The 26,420-nt window shown below is 44.9% G+C and overlaps 1 long non-coding RNA gene across 3 annotated transcripts in view; it reads right to left on the reverse strand.

The window, feature by feature from the left end:
- Nucleotides 1–26,420, reverse strand: part of LOC122880587 — a 69,397-nt gene that overhangs the window by 6,350 nt on the left and 36,627 nt on the right. The window contains exon 4 of one of the 3 annotated variants that reach the window (XR_006378975.1): nucleotides 5,008–5,217. The exons of 1 other annotated variant lie outside the window; for it this stretch is intronic. This is a non-coding gene — a long non-coding RNA (uncharacterized LOC122880587). Of the gene's footprint in view, nucleotides 1–2,443; nucleotides 5,218–26,420 lie in introns of those variants that run through there. One more of the 3 variants, XR_006378974.1, reaches the window with a different exon arrangement.

The following is a 26,420-nucleotide window of genomic DNA, read 5'->3' on the forward strand; positions in this document are numbered from 1 at the left end:
TGCGTAGATCTTTTATTTAGGAACCGCAACGAGATCTCGCCTGAACCCAAACGTGCGGCCCGATCGGGAGCTCGACACAATCCGATCATTTGTTCCACGTCTGAGTTTACAGCTCGCTCCCGAGGCCGAAATGTTATTCATCCTTTTTAAAGGAAGTCGTGGCAACAAATCAAGTTTTTCTCTCGCTTCAACAGAAGTTCGAGATGAAACAACTTTCACAGTTTTGCGGGAAACAAAAACAGCCGTGGCCAGTTTCTCCTGCGTCAGCGGAGTCATCTTTACATCGTTTCTCTCCTCCGTGTTTACAGTCGGGCCTCTCTGTGTTCCTGCTGTCCAGCTGCATCCAACACGTCGTAGGAAATGTCTACGTTCATTTGTGTCCCTGAACGCACCGCGTTCATTTTGAAAGAAGGGCATCTTTGGTTAGATTTTAAAGAAGCAGAAAATGAAACACGTCGTTAAAACCTGAGCAGTTTCTCACCTGCTGACACACTGAGACGCTCCACCGGCCGTCAGCGACCTCCTGCGGGGCCGCGGACCTCAGGTTGGGCCCCTCTGCTGGTTTATCTGAAGCCTGATGGCTCCCAGCGGGACGATTCAACGTAATAGTTCTTCCGAATGTAGCACCGTCATTTAAATTGCTAATTATGATGGCGATGGAACAAATAAATAAAACATGACCTTAGCGTGTTTTTATCTCTCACTGTAAAACTTTGGACGACAGTAAATCTGCTCCAATCGTCTGTCAGCGTCCGACTCTGCTGATGACTCGTCTGTTGTCGGGTAGATGCTGCTGTCGTTTCGTCTCTGGAAATGTCACAGTGTGTTTAATAGATTTTCATATATTTTATTTTAGTTATGATTTGGTGCTTTTTTTCCCGGAACAGTTAGCGGATCAGGTGATATTTTGGATTCGGATGTTTTTTGTTCTCGCTGAACACAGAAAAGTAACTTCAGGTGTCACATTTTAACATCATCTCCTCACTTAATTTGTGACTATTTTTGCCTCAATACACTTCATATTTGCTGTTTATGTTGGTTTATATAGTATTTAGTACATTTTATTTTTTTGTGATTCATCAGTGTGTAGAGGATGTTCATAATGTATTTACTGTACTAGTCTTTTAACGATCTGTAAAGCTCTTTCTCTCCACCTGAGTGGGATAAATACGGTTTATCTGATTTGATCCTACACGACATCCTTAAAACGCTTCATGTTTACATCCAGTGTTTCTCACTAAAACACAGGAAGCTTTAATCTACACACAGCTCGTAATATGAACTCAGCTTCCATCCGTAATAAAAATAATAAAAATGTAACGCCTCAAACTTCTCTTAATTTGCCAGATTTGTGAGCAGACCACTGCAACAAACATGAAATCTGAATGCTTAACAGCTGAGATCAGACTGAGGAGCAGCAGCGACGTTCAGGCTTCACTTCGTCGTTTAAGGAGATATTCAGCTGTTTACCTCTTCATCGTCAGCTTCACCTGAACGTGAGACGTTTAAGGGCTCATTTCTTGTCCTGCACACATGATACGGAGACGCAGTCCAGCGCACACACCGAAACCAAAACAACATTTAGAAGCTGACAGAAACAGGAAGGGAGAGCTTTTGCTATATTGTTGGGTATCAGTGTTGGTCTTTGTCCCTTTGCCCCCACCTCCCATACATCATCACATAGGCCCCCGCACAACCGGTGCCCCCGCCTCGCCCCTTTTTCCACATCGCGCTTAATATAGTGGCTGGGAGGAGCCAGACGTCGAGCGTGTTCTTACTCTTCAGGCTAAAAAGTCACAAGCAGGTGATTCCCATCAGTCTGAGCTGCTGTGGGGAAAGAGTATAAATCCTGAATAAATGTATAAAAGCAGCCGGACCGACACACGAGGAATACAAATTGATTTAAATCTAAAAATATGAGTACTGGCCAGACTCCCCTGAGGTCAAAGGTCACTGCAGCCTGACAGTCACCCTGCAGTGGTCACGGAGAAGAGTCTCAACAGTAATATGTTGTATGAACACGTGAAAAGTAAGACCTTTAAATCTTGTTTATTCTACAAAGCTCACAGAAGGTTTTTCTGCTTCTTTAGAGCTTAAAGTTCATTAAAATGTTTCTCTCTGATCACCTTCACAGCTTCATGTTTCATCACTGTTCAACAACTGCAGGATTTGTCTCTAATCTTCATTAACAAAGTCAGTTATCAGCGCGGAAGCTTCGGTCACCGTAAAGTCACGTCTTCATCAGACGTGCACAAAGACGCATTAAACACAAAACACGTTAAGCTGCCGTGAAAAGAGCTCAGCATCATCCTGTTTGCAGCGTGACACGCAGCAGGACGGCAACACCGCCTCCGCCACCGCCGCCCCCTCCTCCGCCCCCTCCTCCTCCTCGTCCCGCAGGACTGCAGACGCTCCGACAGTAAAGATAACAGAGTGTAATTACGGGAAGCCTCAGAGGGACAAACCAACACTGACCTGATGGGAAACTTATTTACGACTTAAATATAAGACAGAGGAGAGTTATCATCAGACCTGCGCTCAGATCAGCTGACGGATCACATGATCCGCTGCAGGTTGAGCAAAGGTTCGGTCACAGCAGCATTTAGAGATCGGCTAATTTCGATGGAATCACTCGTGGGAACGAAGCAAATCCCCACAGTTTGTTTGGTGTCAAATTAAACTTTGGTGAACTTCGACACACGACTTTGCTCCGAGGGGACGGAGAGCCGGAGAGTCCAAAATGGAGGACGCTATTGTAGCTTATTAGCTGAGCGTCACCATGCAGTTGTATTGAAGCTCCTCTGTCAGAGTATAAACTGCTGGTTCACACACAGTTGGGAGTCAGGAGGACGTCATAATGTTTTCTGAATAAAGAACTGTATGTGAACTCACTGTCCCGTTAGCTTGGCCGCTAGCCCTGCGAGTAGTCGCTACGTCACCAAGCTACTAGCATCGCTTATTATCCCAAAGACACAAATGAATTTCACTGTCACTTTGTGGTGTGAGAACAGTAAATCACGCACATTATTACTGTTTGAAAGTGTTGAAATACCACAAAGAGCGAACAAACTCTTCTTCTGTGGTTTTCTGATCCAACCAGAAGAAGAAACAGCAGTGTGAGGTGGGCTGAGGATAAACTCTTTTCTCTCTGTGAAACTATGTTTTTGGTCCAACTTCCCTGAATTTCCCTGAAACAAAGAAAAGAAATAAAGAGAGCGAGTTTCCTCCATGCAGGATCCATGTGGCGCTCTGATGTAATATTGATGACCCTCCTCGTCTCCTGACGACCTCCGTTTGGTCGTCTCATGTTTTATCAAATATTCATGAAGCTCTGCGTCCCCTCTGCCTCCTCCCTCAGATCCCATAATGCATCAGTAATGTTCTGTCAGGTGAGGCATGATGGGAGAGGTGATGGAGTGAAGCTCCTGGAGGGACGGAGGATAACTTCTGATCGCAGGCAGCTTTTTCTTCTCTTCCTCTAAAGTTGGAGAAGTTTCTGTGCGTCCGAAACTGACAGGAGCCCGAAGTCGAGCCCTGAGGAACACCTGTCCACAGGGCGACAGTGGGCCTGTGCACGAACATTGTCATATTTTTTATTTTAAACCAGATTCAGTAAATTGTTTCGACTTGATGAATGTCACCAGTTCCTGAGTGGGTGCGACATCGTCAGATTTAATACAAGGCTGCCTCTTCTGCTCTGTTTGTGGGCAAGTTTCATTCACAAAAATGTTACCAAGAGTATAAAACGAAGAATTTCACACTGCAGAGCTGCAGTCAGTCCTGCTGTCAGAAATCAGCAGCCGAAAACGTAACAAATGTAGTCGTGTCAGTACGAGTGACAAAATATTACCTCTGTCGATGCTTCGACATTAAGTTAGATGACAAGAAACGTCTTTTTAAATCAAAGCGCCCCATAACGTAAGTGGGAGGCGATCAAGCTGGTGTGATGTCACAGAGATGGACGGCAGAATACCAGGAAAGTAACTAAGTACGTAGTCGACCTATGGACTTAAGTAAAGTGCGTAAAAATTGTACTTCCATTTTAAGCTACTTCATACTTCTACGCCACTACATTAATCTGACAGCTTCAGTTATTTCCAGATTCACACTTTACACAGAAAACCTATAGAGTTTCCAAAACGATATATTAAGGGTTAAACTTAAAAAGTATATAAAGTGTGGTAGTTGAAAATCCACCTCGACCAGCTACAATATTAAAATACCGCTTACATGTGATACATTAGTACTACTAATCTGATAATTTAGATTATATTGCACACGATGAGGCCATTCTGCTGCCTAATGAGTACTTTTACTTTCGAAAACTTTAGAATATTAGTTTAATCTTTTATTATTATTTGGGTTGATTTCTGTAACATTTAAACTCCAAATTCATTCGTAATGAAGGCATTATGATGCTGAAGTCAAACTGCGAGGTCGACATTCGTACGATGAGTCTGGACAACTCATAAATTTAATTCGTACAAGAAAATCTGTGGGAATCGGTTTGCACTAGTGATTCTTGCACGAGTCCCAGTGAGTTATGATTTGACTTTAACAACTTTTAGCATTTTATGAAAACAACAAATTCAGGGAATTGTTGGGCGCAGTAGGTCTGAACTCTTTTTCCTGATATTCATCTCTCTGTCTTCCATCATTTAGTCTCGCCCTCTGTCTTCTTCTCTTCTTGTCTTTTTGTTTAACTCTTCTTTCTTGCTGCATCATCCCTTCTCTCTCTGCTCTCTGCCTCCTGTTGTTTTCTTATTTATCACCATCACTAATATCTCTCACCTCTCTCCTCCTCATCTCCCCCCTGAGCCTCACCTCCCTCGCTCCTTCACCTGTTCCTGTCTTCTTTCACCTCCATGTTCCCTCATCGTGTCTCCCCCGCCTCCCTTCCTCCCCCCTCCCCTCATTAACACTGAGCCCTGATGGATGTCGAGGCGAGGCCCGGCTCACCCTCCACATCATTCTCGCCCCTGTTGCTCTGCGCAGGAAACCCCTCACCTCTCGGCAGGGGTGGCAGTCGAAGTGGCCGTTTGGTTCCCACCGGGGCCGCCGCCATCTGCCACCACCCTCTCCCCCCTGCAGCAGCTCGCCACAGCCGCCGCCGGAGCCCGGTGACTCCCGACACAGCTGGAACACTGAGGTGATGATGGGAAGGAAGACCTGCTGCTGCATTCAGGAGCCACTGGGAAGATCATACATGTGAGTTTCCTACAAGAAAATATGAGATGCTAAAAGGTGAAAAGTGCTACACGAGCTACAGTTCAGTGCAGAGTTGGTCAGTACTGCAGGAAATGAGCAACACATCTACTACCTCCATCTTATTTCAACATTAGCTGAGTCATTATAGAAAGGAGGGGGCTGGTTAGTGTTCGCTGTCTCTCTTTCCTAGGTCCAGTACGGAGTGAGTGAGTATGGTACGTGTTGTATGTTCGGCGTGTCGTATGTTTGTTGTGTCGTATGCTCGGCGTGTTGGTATGTTTGCTGTGTCGTATGTTTGCCGTGTTGGTATGTTTTCCGTGTCGTATGTTTGGCGTGTCGTATGCTCGGCGTGTTGGTATGTTTGCTGTGTCGTATGTTTTCCGTGTCGTATGTTTGTCGTGTCGTATGCTCGGCGTGTTGGTATGTTTGCTGTGTCGTATGTTTGCCGTGTTGGTATGTTTGTCGTGTCGTATGCTCGGCGTCTTGGTATGTTTGCCGTGTCGTATGTTCGGCGTGTCGTATATTTGCCGTGTTGGTATGTTTGTCGTATGTTTGTCGTGTCATATGTTCGCCATGTCGTATATTCGGCGTGTCGTATGTTCGCCGTGTTGATATGTTTGCCGTATCGTATGTTTGGCGTGTCGTATGTTCGCCGTGTCGTATGTTTGCCGTGTCGTATGTTTGTCGTGTCGTATGCTCGCCGTGTTGGTATGTTTGCTGTGTCGTATGTTTGCCGTGTCGTATGTTCGCCGTGTCGTATGTTCGGCGTGTCGTATGTTCGGCGTGTCGTATGTTTGCCGTGTCGTATGTTTGGCGTGTCGTATGTTCGGCGTGTCGTATGTTTGCCGTGTCGTATGTTCGCCGTCTTGGTATGTTTGCCGTGTCGTATGTTCGACGTGTTGATATGTTTGCCATATCGTATGTTTGGCGTGTCGTATGTTTGCCGTGTCGTATATTCGGCGTGTCGTATGTTTGCCGTGTCGTATGTTCGGCGTGTCGTATGTTTGCTGTGTCGTATGTTTGCCGTGTCGTATGTTCGCCGTGTCGTATATTCGGCGTGTCGTATGTTTGCCGTGTCGTATGTTCGGCGTGTCGTATGTTTGCTGTGTCGTATGTTTGTCGTGGCGTATGTTTGCCATGTCGTATGTTCGCCGTGTTGATATGTTTGCCGTATCGTATGTTTGGCGTGTCGTATGTTCGGCGTGTCGTATGTTTGCCGTGTCGTATGTTTGCCGTGTCGTATGTTCGCCGTGTCGTATGTTTGCCGTGTCGTATGTTCGGCGTGTTGATATGTTTGCCGTATCGTATGTTTGGCGTGTCGTATGTTCGCGTGGTCGTATATTCGGGCGTGTCGATGTTTGCCGTGTCGTATGTTCGGGCGTGTCGTATATTCGGCGTGTCGTATGTTTGCCGTGTCGTATGTTCGGCGTGTCGTATGTTTGCTGTGTCGTATGTTTGTCGTGGCGTATGTTTGCCATGTCGTATGTTCGGCGTGTTGATATGTTTGCCGTATCGTATGTTTGGCGTGTCGTATGTTCGGCGTGTCGTATGTTTGCCGTGTCGTATGTTCGCCGTGTCGTATGTTTGCCGTGTCGTATGTTCGGCGTGTTGATATGTTTGCCGTATCGTATGTTTGGCGTGTCGTATGTTCGCCGTGTCGTATATTCGGCGTGTTGTATGTTTGCCGTGTCGTATGTTCGGCGTGTCGTATGTTTGCCGTGTCGTATGTTCGGCGTGTCGTATGTTCGCCGTGTCGTATGTTCGGCGTGTTGGTATGTTTAAAGTGTGTCCAGGCTCAGTCTGGTTTCCTCTCCGCCCTCCTGCTCTCAGAGTCTCGGCTCATCGTGCTGCTGCTGATGATACTGATGATGATGATGCAGATGACCACACAGTCATTATCATTCACTACACTCCCACAATCCTCTGCTCCAACTCCAATTACCGTGTGATTGTATGCTTGGCATGGAAAACATAATTAACAACCTGCGTCTCTGCCAACCTAAGCAGCCAACTCGCTGTTTGTGTAGAACGTCGATCTGAACGCAGGAAAGCAAACACAACAGCAGCAACAACAACAACACAAACAGCAGCGTGTGTTCGAGTTCAGAGGCAGAGCGGCGGCTCCACGCTCCCGCGAGGCCGCCACGGTGCGCTGTAATGGCGGCGGCTCGGCGCTGTTCTCTCTGATGGACTGCAGGCTGCTGAGGGAGGACGCTTTGTGGTGTGGACAAGAGGAATTATGGGAGAGCACGCCAAGAGAGGCCCGGTGGGGACGCGGGGATGTGTGTGCGTTATCAGGCCTCTTTTAAAACACACACTGAAGAATATCTGTGTGTCAGAAACACACACGTGCTTGTTAAAGGCTGTTAGAGCGCATGATGAGTTCAGGTGTAGACATGTACATCGCGTGTGTGTGGCCCAGCCTGATATCGATGACTCCGACATTGTTGCTCCCACAATATGACAAAAGAAAAGTTACTCAGTTCCTTGTTTAAACATTTGGAACTTTATTATAAGAACAACCAACTTATGTTGTAACTAGAAAGGTAAGTCGGTGTGTCATCATAACGAGAAGGGTTATGAGAAGGTTGTGAGAAGTTTTGTAACAAAAACATAATAATTTGGTGTGTAATGAGGAGAAAAATGTGTCACAACATGAAATCTTAGTTATGAGATGAAAATGTTAAACTGAGAAAAGAAGTATTTTGTTGTCATGGTGGCAGCGATGCACCTTCGTCCTGTAAGTTATGTTCTGGGTTCTGTTCTGAGACGAAATTGGTACCAAAAGGAGCGCATTTTATTTTATATTTGCTGGTTTCATGATGGCGCCACCTGTCTGTAGATAGTAATGCTGTTAGAGTACTGTTTTTTCTGTTTCAGCTGTGAAACGGAGCCGTTAGCTAACCTGAAACAAACTAGTGTAACTGCTAAAAGGAAGTGTCAGCTAACCTGAACCAATATGTGCATAAAAACTGTATTTTCGACAAAGTAACAACACTAAATCCAAATCTGATATTCAATAATAAATAAGTATGTTTTAAACAGGACAGAGGAGCAAACACAGTCACATATGTCTTGTGGTTGAGTATATTTTCATGCTTATTCTTTAAAATCCACGGCAGGATACTGTTCACATCATCAAACACAAACATGAAGACGTGTTAGTACAAACGGATGAATCTCTGAAAAACACACTCAGTGAAACAGAGAAACAAAAATGTGTTGAGTATGCCCAAACAGGATCGGGTAGGAAGAAGCTGCTGCTGTGCAGAAACACATGTACAACACCACTGTGCGTACGAATCCATCACATCTCAGCAGCCGAACGACGAGGAAAACAATGTACAAGCGTGAGGACGCCACTGTGTGTGTGTGTGTGTGTGTCCTGTAGATTCAGCAGAAAGCGGCTGCAGCTTCTTCGCTTTTTATTTATCGGGTGGCAGCGAGTCGCTGCTGCTTATTTACAGCAGATTGTTTCTCCAGATGTTTTACAGGGAGAGAAATCCCCAAACACACACACAGTCCTCTCTTTGTCCAGATGGAAGTCATTCTTTATAATCTCTCTCTCTCTCTCCGTGAGAGGAAACAGAGGGAAGGTGGAAGTGAAGCGTCTCCTCCTCTTCGTGTCACTGATGTTCTCCAGTTGTGTCGACATATTTTCAGTAAAACTCTCATCGAGATGTTTCAACTGAGGGTTTGAAGGAAATAAATCGTTTGAAACAGTTGCTTAACTTGCAGGATTTACAGGTAACACACTGAACATTCTCCGTCTGAGGGTACCAACTGTTTTTGGACAAAATAAGCTTAACTCAAGGTCCACTTACCAGCTTTTCCCTGGGACTTTCAACCACATCTCACAGGCAGCACATCATGCTGTTGGCTAACTCTCACTGACATCTACTTTGACAAATTTGGATGTTGTCTCTTTTCCTGACATAGTGCAGACTCACTTTCTCTCCGTGTTTTAATGACATTACTATTTTGGAATTTCTACACCTGTTGCCAAACTGTTTTAAAGTCTAACTGAATTTAAATAGCATGTTTGTGTCTGCTATGCAACATATATGCTGTTCTGTGTTCTCCTTTGAGAGAACAAAAAAAAATCAGAAACCAAAAGAGAATTATTTATATTTCATGATTGCATCCTCTAGTTTTGCATTAATTCGTATTAGGAATACTAAACTTACCTGTTAGCTAACCTGAATCAAACAGTTTTAGCTGCTAAACTGAACTGTTAGCTAACCTGAATCAGTTTTAACAGCTAAACTGAACTGTTAGCTAACCTGAATCAAACAGTTTTAGCTGCTAAACTGAACTGTTAGCTAACCTGAATCAGTTTTAACAGCTAAACTGAACTGTTAGCTAACCTGAATCAAACAGTTTTAGCTACTAAACTGAACTGTTAGCTAACCTGAATCAGTTTTAACAGCTAAACTGAACTGTTAGCTAACCTGAATCAAACAGTTTTAGCTGCTAAACTGAACTGTTAGCTAACCTGAATCAGTTTTAACAGCTAAACTGAACTGTTAGCTAACCTGAATCAAACAGTTTTAGCTGCTAAACTGAACTGTTAGCTAACCTGAATCAAACAGTTTTAGCTACTAAACTGAACTGTTAGCTAACCTGAATCAGTTTTAACAGCTAAACTGAACTGTTAACTAACCTGAATCAGCTTTAACAGCTAAACTTACCTGTTAGCTAACCTGAATCAGTTTTAACAGCTAAACTGAACTGTTAGCTAACCTGAATCAGTTTTAGCTCCTAAACTGAACTGTTAGCTAACCTGAATCAGTTTTAGCTGCTAAACTGAACTGTTAGCTAACCTGGACCAAACTGTGTGTAAACATAATGTAATTCAGTGTATTCTAAAATTCCCAGCTGCTTTTGTATTTCATGTTTTTGGCTTGTCTTTGAGATTGGTATATTATATTTTTCACTATTATTTCTTCCCACGGGCCTGATTTCAGATAAGCAGCTAACCTGAAACTGTGTGTAAATGTCAACATGGTGTTTTTTTAGTATGTTCTGAAAACCCTGTTGTTTTTCTACTTCACAGTTTTAGCTGCTAAACTGTTAGCTGACCTGTACTAACATTTATAGCTGTTGTGTTAGCCTTAACTTTCTCTGCCTGTTATACTGACAATATTAATTTGAATTTTTTGCATCTGTTGCTGAACAGTATTTGGACTTTCTCATTAAAGATATTCACAATTTGTCCTGAAGTGAACACTGACAGCTAATGAGGAGCTATTGTTTTAAATGGTTCAAAGAACACGTCATAACTTTTATATCCAATTTGTGTGAAGAAGAGCAAAATTAAAGAGGAGCAAAACTTCAACGTGCATAACAGAGATTTCATCATATTCCCAGAGCTTTTATTGGAAAAAACATCCACCTCTGTGCAGTCCAAGTTTCCTGTGAGATTTGCCCAAAACAAGAGCAGATTTTTAAACTGAACTACAATAAAAAAAGCTTTGTTCTGTGTCTTTGCATCGCGGTTCCTCTCAGTCAGTGTGGGCGAGAGGGAGAAAAATAACAACACCCTCCCAAAAAAAAAAAAAGGAAATGGCAGATTGATGAAAAGCCAAAGTAGTCCCAGGATGACACGTTCTTCTTCTCTCCACAATATTAAAAACTCCCACACGTTTCAGGAGGAGGGCAGAATTAGCCTTGCCGGGACGGACTGTAAACTGCCGTAATGACTCATTTGTTTCATCCTGATAGATGGCTCTCCGGATGGAAGAGGACCTCGTTTAAGAAAAGCTGCAGACGGCGATGAAAGGCGGCGGGCGAAGGACGACTCGCCGATCACGAGAAGGTCTTCGGCTCGCCGCTTCAAAGCGATTCGGACCGCCGGGGTCGTTCCGAGGGGCGACGAGGAAAAAATAAAATCCTCTAAACGAGCCAACACACACACACACACACACACACACACACACTTTGAAGCTGCTGTTGAACAGTGTGCAGGAGGGCAGGTGGTGCTGATGAATATTCAGACGGAGAGTCGTCGCTCTGCTGCCAAACAAACCGCCTGTTTGCTCCCTGTCACCTTCCAACTTCTGATGGATTCGCTTTTGACTCAGATCAGATGTTTGTGATCAGTGAGAACGGCAGAGTTTGTTTTCAGTCTGGACCACATGGGGGTTCAGGTGAGGTTCAGGTGGTCTACATGTTGCCCTCATGGGTTAAAGACCAGATCTAAAACAGGCCTGAGGAAAACCTACACAAACCCGGTTGTGGAACGCAACTAAGTACTTAAGTATAAATTCGAGGTACTCGTACTTTACTCGAGTATTTTCATTTTATGCAACTTTCAGCTGGAAAACGCATCGTCACAGAGCTGAAAACAGGCTGTTTCTCTGATACGTGGTTCTCGCAGGACGGCGATGCTGCAAACACGTGATGATCTTATAGACCATAATGCATTGCTGCAGATTAAACTGCCCAACAGGATATAAAGCAGTTAAAATGAGCTCAACCTGAAACATCTGCAGCAGTAAAATGCAACACACACATTAACGCAGCAGGAATATGAATCCAGAAACATCAGATATAATAAACACTGACAGGAAGCGTTTTACTGATAGCTGATAATACTTATATACTTTTACTAAAGTAAGGTTTGAATGACTTTGACTTGTCGTGGAGTATTTTCTCAGTGAGGTGTTTGTACTCAAGTAAAGGATGTGAATACTTCTTCCACAAACCCGACATCACATGACTCACAGATTCATCGCTGGCAGCAGCGTGGTGCTCCACCAATTAACAGAAAGAGCAGAAATACGTCTTATTTTTCCTGAACTTCACACATATGTCTCTGTGATGATGATGATGAAGCACCATGAGATCAGAGCTGATAGAGAGTCACCTTGAATCCATTAGAGGACAATAAGACTCAGAAACAGAAGAGTGAAGTAAAACTGGAGGAATCAAACTGAACTATAAGCCTCTGGCAGCTTTTGTTGTTATGTGTGTGGTATATTTGACAGATTTGGGGGTTTAATTGATTAATTAGCTGAAATCCTGCTCTAATAGTCTTTCAGTACAAACAAGGATACAGACAGTACCACTTAAAGAAACTGTCCAACATGTGATTACTGTCTGTAAACAGCCTCCCGCGAACAGACTCGTCCAGATGAATCTCTGCTCGTCTTTTGCTCCTCAGGTTAATATCTCCTCCATTAAAACTCTCCCAGGGGCCTCCCGATGGCCCTCAGAGATCCCCTCTGCTTCCCACGTTCCTCTCTGGGCCGCTGGGGCTCCGAGAGACCAGCTGCTGCTGCAGGACGACACTGAACACAACAGGCCACCGTACTGACGCCTTCTGTGGGGGAAACGCCACCGCCGGTCTGAAGATCACTGCTGGTTTTAAAGTCCAACTCAAATTAAATAGCTTTTTTTTGTCTGCTACAGCAACATATCTGCTCTGTAAATCACCCCGTGACTTTGCAGTAATTCGACAGAAGACAGTTTGGTATCCGTCTATGAATGGAGACCTTATTTCGATACAGCCAATCAAGTCTCTCATAAATCAGAATCAGCTTTATTGTCCAACTATGTTAACACATACAAGGAATTTAACTCTAAATGTCACACACAGAACAATTTACAGGAAGACAGACAAACAGCTGAAAACATGGACAACAAAGCTGAACAAAGACGGGTAAAATCAAACACAGAATTATTTTGTACATACAAGTAGGTGAAAAAATATGTGTAAATATAAATATATATAAAAAGCAACAATGACCAACAACATACAATGTCAAGTGTCTGTAAACTGAAAACAAATCAAATAGTGTAAACATTGAATGGTAAATATGTGCGTGGCCCGGGAATCGAACCCGGTCCGCAAGACTGGGACTCTTGAATGATACCACTACACCTGCAGCGCATGACATCACTACGCCTGCAGCGCACGACATCACTACACCTGCAGCGCACGACATCACTACACCTGCAGCGCATGACATCACAACACATGCAGCGCACGACATCACTACGCCTGCAGCGCACGACATCATTACACCTGCAGCGCATGACATCACTACACCTGCAGTGCATGACATCACTACGCCTGCAGCGCATGACATCACTACGCCTGCAGCACACGACATCATTACACCTGCAGCGCATGACATCACTACACCTGCAGTGCATGACATCACAACACATGCAGCGCATGACATCACTACACCTGCAGGGCATGACATCACTACACCTGCAGCGCATGATATCACTACACCTGCAGAACAGTATGGTTAATAAATAATTACACAACTCAATACAGACACACACACATATATTTCAATTTAATTTGTATGCTACAGGCCGAATGTGCAACAAACACAACTACAGTCTGCTTCTTATCTGACTTGCAAACATGAACACACGTCTTGTCCTGAACGTTAGCTTGCTGAACGAGCCACCAAACAAACACTGAGACGCAGAACAAACGGCTCATTTCAGGGATTTTAGCTTAAACTTTAGCTGCTGTTGTCTGGATATTATCACAGACCGATTACTGACGTGTTACACTGCGGGAGGAGGAACGATTACGGATGCATCTACACCTTTTCAACATCTGGCTACAATGAGTCTCAAACCTCCTCCCGAGGTGGTTCGAATGTCTTGAATGCTTCTTGGATGCATTTGCACTCAGCTGTTCAGAGAGCTGCTGCCTCTCTTCTGTAAAGTGTTTTATTATTTAACGAACAGCCTCTTTGCCGTAAATCTGATTCAGCCACAGAGCTGCTGGACCTCAGAAACGCACACAGAGACACACACACAGCTGCTGAACATTAGCGTTGGTGGTTTATGGTCGGACTGTTAACATGCTGCGTGTTGTGGAGGGACAGAATAATTCAGACCGACTGGTTTACAGTGAAGGTGACAGAGTGTGGAGCATGTGGGCAGCAGATGATTCAGCTTCATTACAGCAGAAAAGCTGAACACAACCAGCAGCTCCACTCAAACTGCACATCGCAGTCAGGTTTAACCCGAGTGTCCGTCTGAATCCCTGACGACTGAGATCACTAAATCACATCAACCTCCGCACACGTCTGCGTGTGTTCTCTGAAACAAAGTGACATTTCTTGTTTTTTAAAAGCTTCTCGGGAGCAGTAAAATCCTGATGTCACTTCCTGCAGCTGAGCGGAAACAGATCTGGTTTTATTTTAGTGCGAAGATCCAATTAAGTCACAGTTCAGCGTCTCCCCTGATTTAAAAAAAGCTGCAGATGAAGACGAAGCAGAAAAGTTTAGGAAATTCATGTTTTACTGTTTTCACCTGTCAGAGATTACAAACACTAACCAGCTAACCTCAAACAAGCAGTGAAACAAGTAATTTGGGAATACTTCCACAGCTTTATTATCTGATGTTTAGTAAGACATTTAGCCTGCTTTAAATCTATTAAAGGCCTATCCAGCTGGGAACATGCTAACATGCTAACACCAGTCAGTCAACATCTTTTCTTCTTCTGTTCTCTACAGGTTTATTAGGCTCTGTGATCAATACGTTGGTGATCAGTGTGTTTACAGAGCTGATGGAAAATCATCATATTATTACACATTATTTTTCAGAGAAAAAGAGAAAGCACAAGCAGGTGTTCAGAGTCTCTGTTCGTGATCCTGTGTGGCCGATCAATAATTCTGATCCTGCATTGTGAAGCTTTGCTTGTTTATATTTTAATGGTGAACAACAGGGTTTTCTTACAAGCTGACCTTTCTAATATAACATCCAGAGTGACGCAGGTTTTGTGCAGTGGTCAACCAGCAGGAACGTTATGCTAACGTTACCTTCAAAAATATATTTTATACTAACAGTTTTTTTTTTTAGATTAATATTTTTAGGCTTTTTTTCTGATAGGAACAGCTGAAGATAGACAGAGCACTTTGGCCGAAATGCAATCTGAGAATTCATCGGCTATCGTCTGACGACAATTCAGCCTTTTATCAATCTCTGAACCCGAGAGATTAGCTTTTTAAGTTATCCGCATTCAATAGCCGATGGGTTCCAGGTGGATCTGTTAGCATCATCACTGCTATTGTCACTTGTTTCCATGAAGTTGCTTTATTTCTAAATAGTGAAAATGTCTGCGTGTAAAGATGTCACGACACTGTGGAGACGAGCACAAAGATCCTCGATTGTTTGCTAACAGGAAAGCTGTGTTTTGAGAGAAATTGATTCTGTTGCTGAATTTTTTAAATGCTGGTGTGATCAAGCTTTAAAGGTTCAGGCTGCTATAAACATTAAAACATAAATAAATGACAACATTTATGATTGTTTCTGCGTAGATCACCTTCCTCCCTCATTCCTGTTTCTTACTACGTTTCTGAGGCCGATATAGACGTTAAAGAGTTAAAAAGAGCCCAATAAAGACATAAACACATAATATAAAGGATCCCTTACATTTGTTACAGAATAGTGAGCAACAGGTCTTGGTTGTTCTTTCGCTTCCCGGCTGATAAAAGGACCAGGAGTCGCTGGATAAAACACATCAGATAAGCTAACGTTACAGGGGACGGCCATGTTGGTGCTGGCGATGTATATTGTGCGAGGTGTAGTTCCCTGAGCGGTTTCACACAAAACTAAATGGTGCTACGACAAACAACTTTCACACACTCAGGGATGTGTCACCAACAACTTTCTTGACAAAAAATATCTTTTAAATTGACAAACGTGTGAAATTCATTGCTCAATTCAAACGGGATCAAAAACGGGATCTCTCTCCATTGACTACCGTATATATATCCCGTCCCATGGGGGGAGGGGGCGGACTTCGCCTCTCTATGAGTGGAATCGAAAAGCATTTGTCTCGAGAAATTCCTAGTTTATGTCTTTTTTTAACAGGATCCCAGACGTTCAAACCCAGAATTCACTGCCAACATGTTTCCTCTTCAGGGGGCGAGAGGGCTGATGGGAAATGTGGTTCTCATTTGTAGAAACATGAGTGCTGACAATAAACTACAGGTCCAGTCAGGACACTGTGTGTGTGTGTGTGTGTCCATTAAAGCAGCAGTGGGGCTGTTTTCTTCATGCAGTCCACATGGACTGCGGTGGTCTCTGATAAATGGATCCTCATCTGTCAGGACTTGAAACTTCCTCCAGCTGTGACCACTTATGATGTCACGCAGAACGCCGTCTGTCTGCCTCGCCATCGCTGCCGCTACCTCGGCATGACTTCAACCTCTGAGCTGCAGGAACGGTCACATCTGCAGGAAGGTGGTGGGATGATAATCTGACGTTTCTGGCAGAAAGCGGAAGGGACTTCAATTTATTTTGTGCCCTCGATAGAGTTACAAAGTGGGAGGAGTTGTTTCAGCCGCCCCTGGTTCTTGTAGTAAAGAAGGGATTTTTCCTGTGGTCAGTTTGTGACGGACATGAAACTCTCCTGGTTGAATCAATCAATATGTCTAATAAAATATCTGGTTCTTTGATCAAAAGTCAAAAGTACAAGAAGCCTGTGGACAGAAAAACTGAAGGAGAGAAGTCAACTACGACTCCCAAGATGCAATTCACTATCAAGTGGCCAATCACAGCGCTTCAAACTCTGCTATATAGCTTCACTTTTGCATTTTGGATGAATTTAGTTTTGTTCCAGACTGTCCTCACCAGAAAAACGTCATATAGGTCGTCTGCGCAAGCTGCCACCGGCGCTAATTTAGGAAACGCTCCTGTGGGTCGCATTAGAGGGTAGGAACAAACGACCTATGTGGTCGCATGGTTTGGAGGACTTCGCTACACGGGTCACAATCACTCATTCGCTACTCCCCATATACACCGCCAATAAAACATGAACCCTTCCAGCGGGTGTGAATACTTTTTATAGTTTTACAACGTTGAACGGAAGTAGATTTAATGTGACACTGATCAACAAAGTGATCCAAAATAATTACAAATCTAAAATACGCGATACTTGTTTTCACCCCCTTCGATAGGACACACTTACAACGTAGTAGAGTAGAAGTATAAAGTAGCATAAAATGGAAATACCCAAGTACATTTACCTCAAAACTATACTTAAATACAATATATGAGTAAATGTACATCACTTTTCACCACTGGCTGGTCCAGTGAGCAGTCTGCCTCCCTGACCTGCCCATGGCGATCAGTCACCTCCTGAACACCAATAATATAATAATATTCTTAATGAGATTAAAGTCGAAGGAAGACCTCCTGCCTGGGTTCACCTCCGCTGCCACGTCACCGAATCCATCCCATATTACCTTCTCAGTGTGGTGAAGCAGACAGTCGACACAACGCGGACCCTCTAACAGATAAAACCCTGCAGGCGGATCCACTCGATCAGAACAAGATCAGAACAAGATCTCCACGACCATGACGTCCACACTCTCCCTGGGTTTCAGACTCTTGTTAATTAATTGTCTCTGCACTAACATCTGTCGTCTCTGGAGTCCCACTGAGCGGTGCTGCGATTCAACATTTAATATGAATCCTTACAGCATCCGCGGTTTTAATGATGAAGCATATGGAATACAGCCGAGCAGAAGAAGAAGAACATTTAGGCTGCGACGGCTCTCAGCTGTGACAGAGCTGCACTCATCACAGAAACAACTAAATAGATTTTTTTTTTTAAACGTAGTAAATTAGGTCTCATATTTGAACTTATATCTAAAAATAACACTTGTTATTATATATACATGGAAATGTACAGCCGTGTGGACTCAACCAGGCAATTATCCACGTTAATGAGAAACCTTGACCGAAACTTTGATTCAAACTTAACTAAACCAAACCCCAAAAACTGACTTGACTAAAAATGGGTTGTCAAAAATGAAAAATATTTAATATTGTTATTAAAAACAAGGTTGTACCTTTTCAGGGAATATGAGCAGTTTGGTTCAGGTTAGCCAGAAGGTCAGTTTAATGGTTTAGTGGACCAACCAGGTCAACATCATGGCCCCAAACAAAGTCAAACTTTGACCGAAACCTTAATCAACATAACTTCAGGCAAACCTGATCAAAATCTTTTCACATGAAAAAAAAATTTGCCCAAACTTGACTAAAAATGTGTAGCTGCAATTTTGTTGAAAAAAAAATAAATATGTAGTAGTGTTATAAAAACAAGGCTCAGGTTTGCACTTCAGTTTAGCAGCTAAAAGAGTTCTGGGCTAGCTAACAGTTAATAGAAACTGTTTATCTCGGGTTAGCTAACAGTTAATAGAAACTGTACATTTTGGGTTAGCTAACAGTTACTAGAAACTGTATATTTTGGGTTAGCTAACAGTTAATAGAAACTGTATATTTCGGGTTAGCTAACAGTTACTAGAAACTGTATATTTCGGGTTAGCTAACAGTTACTAGAAACTGTTTATTTCGGGCTAGCTAACAGTTAATAGAAACTGTTTATTTCGGGCTAGCTAACAGTTAATAGAAACTGTTTATTTCGGGCTAGCTAACAGTTAATACAAACTGTTTATTTCGGGTTAGCTAACAGTTAACAGAAACTGTATATTTCGGGCTAGCTAACAGTTAATACAAACTGTTTATTTCGGGTTAGCTAACAGTTAATAGAAACTGTTTATTTTGGGTTAGCTAAGAGTTAATAGAAACTGTTTATCTCGGGTTAGCTAACAGTTAATAGAAACTGTATATTTCGGGCTAGCTAACAGTTAATAGAAACTGTTTATCTTGGGTTAGCTAACAGTTCAGTTTAGCAGCTAAAAGAGATCTGGGCTAGCTAAGAGTTAATAGAAACTGTATATTTCGGGCTAGCTAACAGTTAATACAAACTGTATATTTCGGGCTAGCTAACAGTTAATACAAACTGTTTATTTTGGGTTAGCTAACAGTTAATAGAAACTGTTTATCTCGGGTTAGCTAACAGTTAATAGAAACTGTACATTGCGGGCTAGCTAACAGTTAATAGAAACTGTACATTTCGGGCTAGCTAACAGTTAATAGAAACTGTTTATCTCGGGCTAGCTAACAGTTAATAGAAACTGTTTATCTCGGGCTAGCTAACAGTTCAGTTTAGCAGTTAAAACTGTTCGAGGTAGCTTACACCTCCGTTCAGCAGCAGTAACAGTAAACACGTTTTTACCTACAGAGTGAGGACATTATTGGAAAGTGAGGACATTTTGTCCCCACAACTTCAAAGGGCTATTTGAAGGTTAAGACTTGGTTTTAAGGGCTAGGTTAGAGTTAGATTATGGTTAGTGTGAGGGTTGGGGTTAGGCATTTAGTTGTGATGGTTAAGGTTAGGGAATGCATTATGTCAACGATGGTCCTCACAAAGATAGAAGTACAAGGATGTGTGTGTGTGAGTTAAAAAAGTTCAAAAACTAATCTTTTACTAACGATTTCTTACTTTCCTACACTTGTAATGATACTGAGCTTTGAAACAGTAGTTGGCAAAATCTCTAACCACAAGGTGTAGGAGGCGACTTATGTATTATTCTATAAAGTATAAAGTATTCTTCCATCCATACGTGTTCTTCCTCTTATCCGGGGCCGGGTCGCGGCGGAGGAGGTTTTCCTCGCTCCCGTCGACCCGGCACGTTTAGGTGTCCTCCGACACGTCTTTAATAGAAGCCTGTTTGTGTCCAGAGTGCGTCGCGCTGCAGGAGGAGGCGTGCCGGCGCAGAGCGGAACTATGCGAAGCTATGTCGTGATCGATAGCTCTGAATTCCTGAGAACGTGTGAACTCAGCATCCTTCGGTTCCTCCTGTTCGTCCTACATCTGTGCTCCTGCAGGAGACGCCTGCAGAGACTCAACCAGAGGAAGCGATTCTTCCACCCACCTTAACTGGCAGCGAGGCCTGGCACACATCCCTGAGTGTGTGTGTGTGTGTGTGTGTGCGTGCGACTTCCTGTGGTCTCATTATGTTTGCCCCGTTTCCCTCCAGCGAACATCAGATGTAACAAAACCAGAGGACAAAATAAGAGCATTACTTTTTAAAGACGTGTCCTGAAGACGGGAGACGGTGATGCGCGCTGACAGCGGCTGCTAATTGGAGTAAATTAATTTACCTCGGGCGCCGATGTTCGCACAAAGCGCCGCTCGCCGCGTGAATAAGTGATGATCGGCAGCGCCCGTATAAGCCCCGACTTTTTGAATCATTTAACGCCGCAATCTGCTAATTAGCAGGGAGAAAAGCCAGCTTTCAGCCACAATTAAGATAGGCCTCTGTCAGTCAGGGGGGGGTGGAGGGAGGGGTGGGGGCGGTGGAGAGGGAGCGCTTCATTTATTCATCCTCTGAGCAGATGCTGAGTGCAGTGGGGGTTTGGATGGAGAGATGCAGGGATGGAGAGGGAGAGCTGAGGGATCTGAAGGGCTTGGAAAGGGAAGAGGGGGGGTTGTGGTTGGCGTGTGGTTGTAGAAGTTTTCCAACCCCCTCGCCACCACCTCTCCCCTCTTTTTCTTCTTCTTGTTCTGTGAGCCTCAGAGGAAGGCGAGCAGTGTGGAGGGCCCGCCACCAGCAAAACAAAAGCAAAACAAAAGACCTGATATGTGAGGAGGAGGAGGAGGGGGGAGGGAGGGGGGAGGAAGGGGAGTGTAGGGGGTTTGAGGATAGTTAGCGCTTTAGCATCTAGAGGCAAACCCACACACACACATAGTGGGAGGGTTTCTGTTTCACATGCCGAGTGTTAACCAGTTGTACAGCCCAAGGTCAAACACGGCCCCGCAGGTTCCCCAGGTCGTAACACCAACCAGCCCCGCCCCGCCCCGCCCCACCCAGCAGCAGCTCAGCCTGGCACAGATTCAACTGAGCGCGCTCGTGGTGGATCTCACTTTAAAGTGTGAAATCCCAGCGTCCCCCGGCTGAGCGACTGAACGGCTTCACGAAGCCGCCGCTCAACTCTTTGTTTCAATCTGCAGTCTGGACGTTTCCACCGGCGCCGGCTGGCCGCTTCCAGGTTCAGGCTTTCACAGCGAAACAGGTCCTGACTACACGTTAGAACCAGCTCCGTTTGAAGCTGGCGTGGACACTTTGAGGTCAGTGCTGGTTTTTAGAACGAGCCCTACCTTCTGGGCTCCAGGCGAAAGGCCTGCAGCACGACTTTTCACACGTACTTCGTCAGTACGGTTTGTGCAGATGCACTTCCTCTCTGACTCACAGGTCAGAGCCCACTTTGGTTCAACACAGTCAGCCAATAGAAACGCTGCTCTGCGCTCTGAGCTAATGTAGAGCGACGGCATCGGCCTCAGCAGTAAATACTGCAGCTGCTTAATGAGGACGTTTTTCTGATAATATCTCTGAACGCTTACTGAAGTAAAGTTCTGAACTTTGACCTGTATCGGAGTGTCTTTATATGGCGGTATTATTACCACCAGAGAACAGACCCTGAGCGAGTAGAGTCGCATGCGCCTGCATCACTCGCATCAGCATTTGGGAGGCAAACGATCATTTTCAATACGGTAATAAAAACACAACGGCAGCATTGAAGCTGTGCGAGTCCACGTCGTTTTCCAGGAATGAGGTGATGTCAGGCTGATTTAGTGTCATGTGACTGTCAGTTCTGCGACATTAAAACACAAAACAGAACATTTGAATACGGAGGGCCGCGTACGGAAGAGGAGGACGGCAGTAAAGGCCACATACACGAACACAAGCTGTCTGTCCAAACATAAATCTGCGCTGCTGTGTACAGTGGATCGCAGCGAGGGTTCAGGGATCTCCTCCCAACACCGCCTCGCTCTCATTACGACACGGAGCGCCGTCTTCGCCGCGACCCGGTCAATTTATTCACACTCAGGCCCGGGGAGTCCTGCCCCGGACATCCGGCGCCGAGCATTATGGCTCCTTAGCACCCCGACTCGGAAATCAGCGGCGAGCCGAAGGTAATGAATATGTTAAAACAGGAAGCCCCGAGGATTTATGTCCGACACAGAGCTGTGAATGTTTGCATGTGAGGCCGAGGTTTATGCGGAGAGGACGGGACTCGCAGGTTTGTTGACTGCTGATTATTTATCAGCAGCGCTGCAGGAAGCACTCGGCTCCGTCACTGCAGGAAAAGTCCCGACACACTCTGTGGAAACACTCTGCTGCAGTGAAAGTGTGAGAGTGTGATCAGGAAAAAGCCCTTAAAGCATTAAAGCAGTGCAGCGTCCCTGTGGCTGCTGTGCTGTTATATATTCTATCATCAGGTTATTATTCCTCGTGCATTAATGTAAAGCAGGATGTTGCTGCTGCAGTGCGTTATGGGGGCATTCATAGTGAATTATAACGCATTCATAATGCTTTATGACAACTCATAAACACACACGATGCTTTCTGCTGCATCAACAGTCACAAACATTTAGATGTGACTGATGACGAATTAGACGGTCGGGGGTCTCGCGGATGCTCCTGACTCGTTATAGACTCCAGGTAGACTGATGACACATCAGGACTACTCACCTGTACGCAGCAGCATCTGTAATAAAGACTCAGTGTGCTATAATAATGTTATCACTGTATGTGTTGAGTACAGTGAAGTACACATCGATGCATCTATATTAATGCATCATGACGTTTCATTGTTGGTGGTGAGTAAAGCGAAACGCATTTGAAAGAATCTGCTGCGTCGTAAGTGATCATTAAAGAAGAATTACAGGTCAGACGTGTCCGAATGGAAACTTAAAGTATAAAACCTGTTGGACGTATTCAGAGGAAGAAAAAGACTAAACACATTTATTTATTTTCACTGTTTGATGAAAGCAGTGAGCTGCGGTTCTACCAAACCATCAGCGGCTGATACTTAACAGTTCGTGCTCTATGACTTTATACCGTATCATCGTCATCAACCGGTAAACTCACTTTGTACTAAACACTTACTTTATTTTATACTTATACCCAGCTGGTACTGAATCTATCTGACCTGTATGATAGTGGGTTATATATTTCTGCTCAGTGCTTCTCTTCCTGTGTGACTGACTGACAGCGAGCTGCTGGAACAAACAGTTTCCCCTCGAGGATCAATAAAGTGTTTCTGATTCTGATTCTGATTACAGCCCCCCTTCACACACACACACACACACTGACACGCACACACTAACACACACACACTGACACGCACACACATATAATTAAGAAAACAGTGAGAAACGCCGTCACGACGACCCAGAGCCCAAAGTGGCGCCTTCACCGTGTCGTCGCATCCGACCGGCTGCAACACTCAGCTGCTGAACTCGGACCTGAACACGAACAGGTTCAGGCCTTGGTCTCTGAAACAGTACCGCAGATCTTTCAGTTTACTTTGATCTGTCAGTCACATCTCTGGAGTGTGATCAAAGTATTGTGGTCAAGTGACTCTGGACGCGGGGCCGGTCGGCGTTTCACCCTCTAAAGCGGAGAGTTGACTCGGCTGAACACGGACGCACAGACAGTACAAATCCTAAAACCGGCAGCCGCTCTGCAGGACTCCGGCGTCCGCCTGGAGTCCGGCCCTGCAGTCGAGCTGTTTGTTTGTTTGTCTCAGGATTTGCCCTCTCCTGGTTTGGATGCAGAGATCGAACATGAATCACGTTCAGCTCTGGCTGCTGGAAGCTAATCGGGGTTTTGTTTAACGTAATAACCAGCATGCGTTTGAACAGTTAGCTGGTTTTGTAATCAGTGCAGCTGAGTGTTTGTCTGTTTGGCACTTTTGCATGAAAAATGACTTGATGATGAAAATAGCTGCCAGTTCATTCTGTCAGTCGATTGGTCGTTTCAGCTCACTTGGAAAGTTTAATTTCTAAGAGCGCAGACTTCAGAATGTCTTGGAGCTGTCAGGTGAGCGCAGTGCAGCCGACAGCTCGTGTCTCCCTGTGAGGTGAAGCAGCGGAAGCAGAAAGTGGATCTGAAGATGTGTTGAAGTACAGTACAGGAGTAAATGCATATAGTTACACTGCAGCACTGTTTGAGGCTGCGCCTGACGTTCCTGGATGGTTCTCACACAGTTTGGCAGCGCTGCCGCCGAACCCCCCCCCCCTAAAAATAAAAAAATAAAACATGCTTCCTTCAGAGGCTGAAGTCTTTCACTTTGATCTGAAAGTCTTTGCAGCCTCATTGACTGTAATGAGATCTGGAGAATCCGTGAGGACGGCGGGGATTTGACGCCGAGCCGAAAACCTCCGGTCGGGGAATCGGCAGCGGGCACAAACAAAATCGAAAAAGGAGAAAGAGGAGGAGGAAGATCTCAAATGGCTTGGCAAGCGGTTTGCCTTCACCCCTCCTCCATCCCAACGTTAATTTCCCCAACGTCTGAGATTCCAGGGTAGGTGGGGGGGCGTCGGGATGGGGGAGGCGGGGAGGACGGTTGGCACCGAGGCTGCTGGATGTTTCTCTTTGCAGCAGCGTCCCCAGACGAGGAGGCGGCGTTTCTGTAATCTCACCAGCTGACTGCCGTCCAGTCCATTAATCAGTCAGTCAAGGTCTGAGAGGCCCCGAAGACCCAAACACACCCCGAGGTGGGGGTCCGCCGGCTCTGGGTCAAGGAGACGATGTCGGTGTCACTGCGCTGATACACAAACATTGTTGTTGTTTGTTCCCAGAATGCACCACAGTGTCTCCGGCCGCGGAGTCTGAGCCCAGCAGCCAATCAGGAGTTAGCTCATCACGAGTTAAGATGGCGCCGTGCCAGTTGTGTCCCAGTCGTAGTGAATACTGAGTCCCACAATGCAACACAAGAGGGGGGACGGGGGTCAGAGAAAACCCTTAAAATGGGCCCCACTGGGTGCCAGAGCAGGAGCCTGCATCGTGACTGAAAAGTAGGTCAGTTAGTTTGACGACATATAAACTAAACTAAACATATAGACACGCCCCCACCGACCCGAGTGGGGGCGTGTCCTCTGGGGGGGGCGGACAGACGGGTTCAGGCCGCAGGAAGCATTCAGAGGCCGTGCAGACGAGACGCAGGTGAGAAAAGGCGGCCATGTTTTACAAACTGATCTTATTCCTCGGTGAGTTCTCTTTTCCAGACGTGTGCAGCTGTTCACTTCTGAGAGATCTGATTTCCATTTCACTGCAATCCATTTTTTGGCAACGGCAGGATTTCTGTACGCTTGATGGAACGAAATGTGTGTAAGATTAGAATACGAGAGGCCGTATCTCGGGAAAGTAACTTCATGAATTGTGTATAAAGCCTCAAAGATCCTCTGCCGAAAACGCTGCAGTTTCCTACAAAACTGTTCCAACTGACGGAAAACGCTCAGTTCTTGTTGGAGCATTTGAACGCACCTCACTTGGTTCTTGAAGCATTTAAACGCACCTCACATGGTTCTTGAAGCATTTAAACGCACCTCACATGGCTCTTGAAGCATTTGAACGCACCTCACATGGCTCTTGAAGCATTTAAACGCACCTCACATGGTTCTTGAAGCATTTGAACGCACCTCACATGGCTCTTGAAGCATTTGAACGCACCTCACATGGCTCTTGAAGCATTTAAACGCACCTCACATGGCTCTTGAAGCATTTGAACGCACCTCACATGGCTCTTGAAGCATTTGAGCGCACCTCACATGGCTCTTGAAGCATTTGAGCAGCACCTCACATGGCTCTTGAAGCATTTAAGCACCTCACTTGGTTCTTGAAGCATTTAAGCGCACCTCACATGGCTCTTGAAGCATTTAAAGCGCACCTCACATGGCTCTTGAAGCATTTGAGCGCACCTCACATGGTTCTTGAAGCATTTGAACGCACCTCACATGGCTCTTGAAGCATTTAAACGCACCTCACATGGCTCTTGAAGCATTTGAACGCACCTCACATGGCTCTTGAAGCATTTGAACGCACCTCACATGGATCTTGAGGCATTTGAACGCACCTCACATGGCTCTTGAAGCATTTGAACGCACCTCACTTGGATCTTGAGGCATTTGAACGCACCTCACTTGGATCTTGAGGCATTTGAACGCACCTCACTTGGCTCTTGAGGCATTTGAACGCACCTCACTTGGATCTTGAGGCATTTGAACACACCTCACTTGGATCTTGAGGCATTTGAACGCACCTCACTTGGTTCTTGAAGCATTTGAACGCACCTCACATGGTTCTTGAAGCATTTGAACGCACCTCACATGGCTCTTGAAGCATTTGAACGCACCTCACATGGCTCTTGAAGCATTTGAACGCACCTCACATGGCTCTTGAAGCATTTGAACGCACCTCACATGGATCTTGAGGCATTTGAACGCACCTCACATGGCTCTTGAAGCATTTGAACGCACCTCACTTGGATCTTGAGGGATTTGAACGCACCTCACATGGCTCTTGAAGCATTTG

This window comes from Siniperca chuatsi, linkage group LG8 (genome assembly GCF_020085105.1).
Source record: "Siniperca chuatsi isolate FFG_IHB_CAS linkage group LG8, ASM2008510v1, whole genome shotgun sequence".
Classification (NCBI taxonomy): Eukaryota; Metazoa; Chordata; class Actinopteri; order Centrarchiformes; family Sinipercidae; genus Siniperca; species Siniperca chuatsi.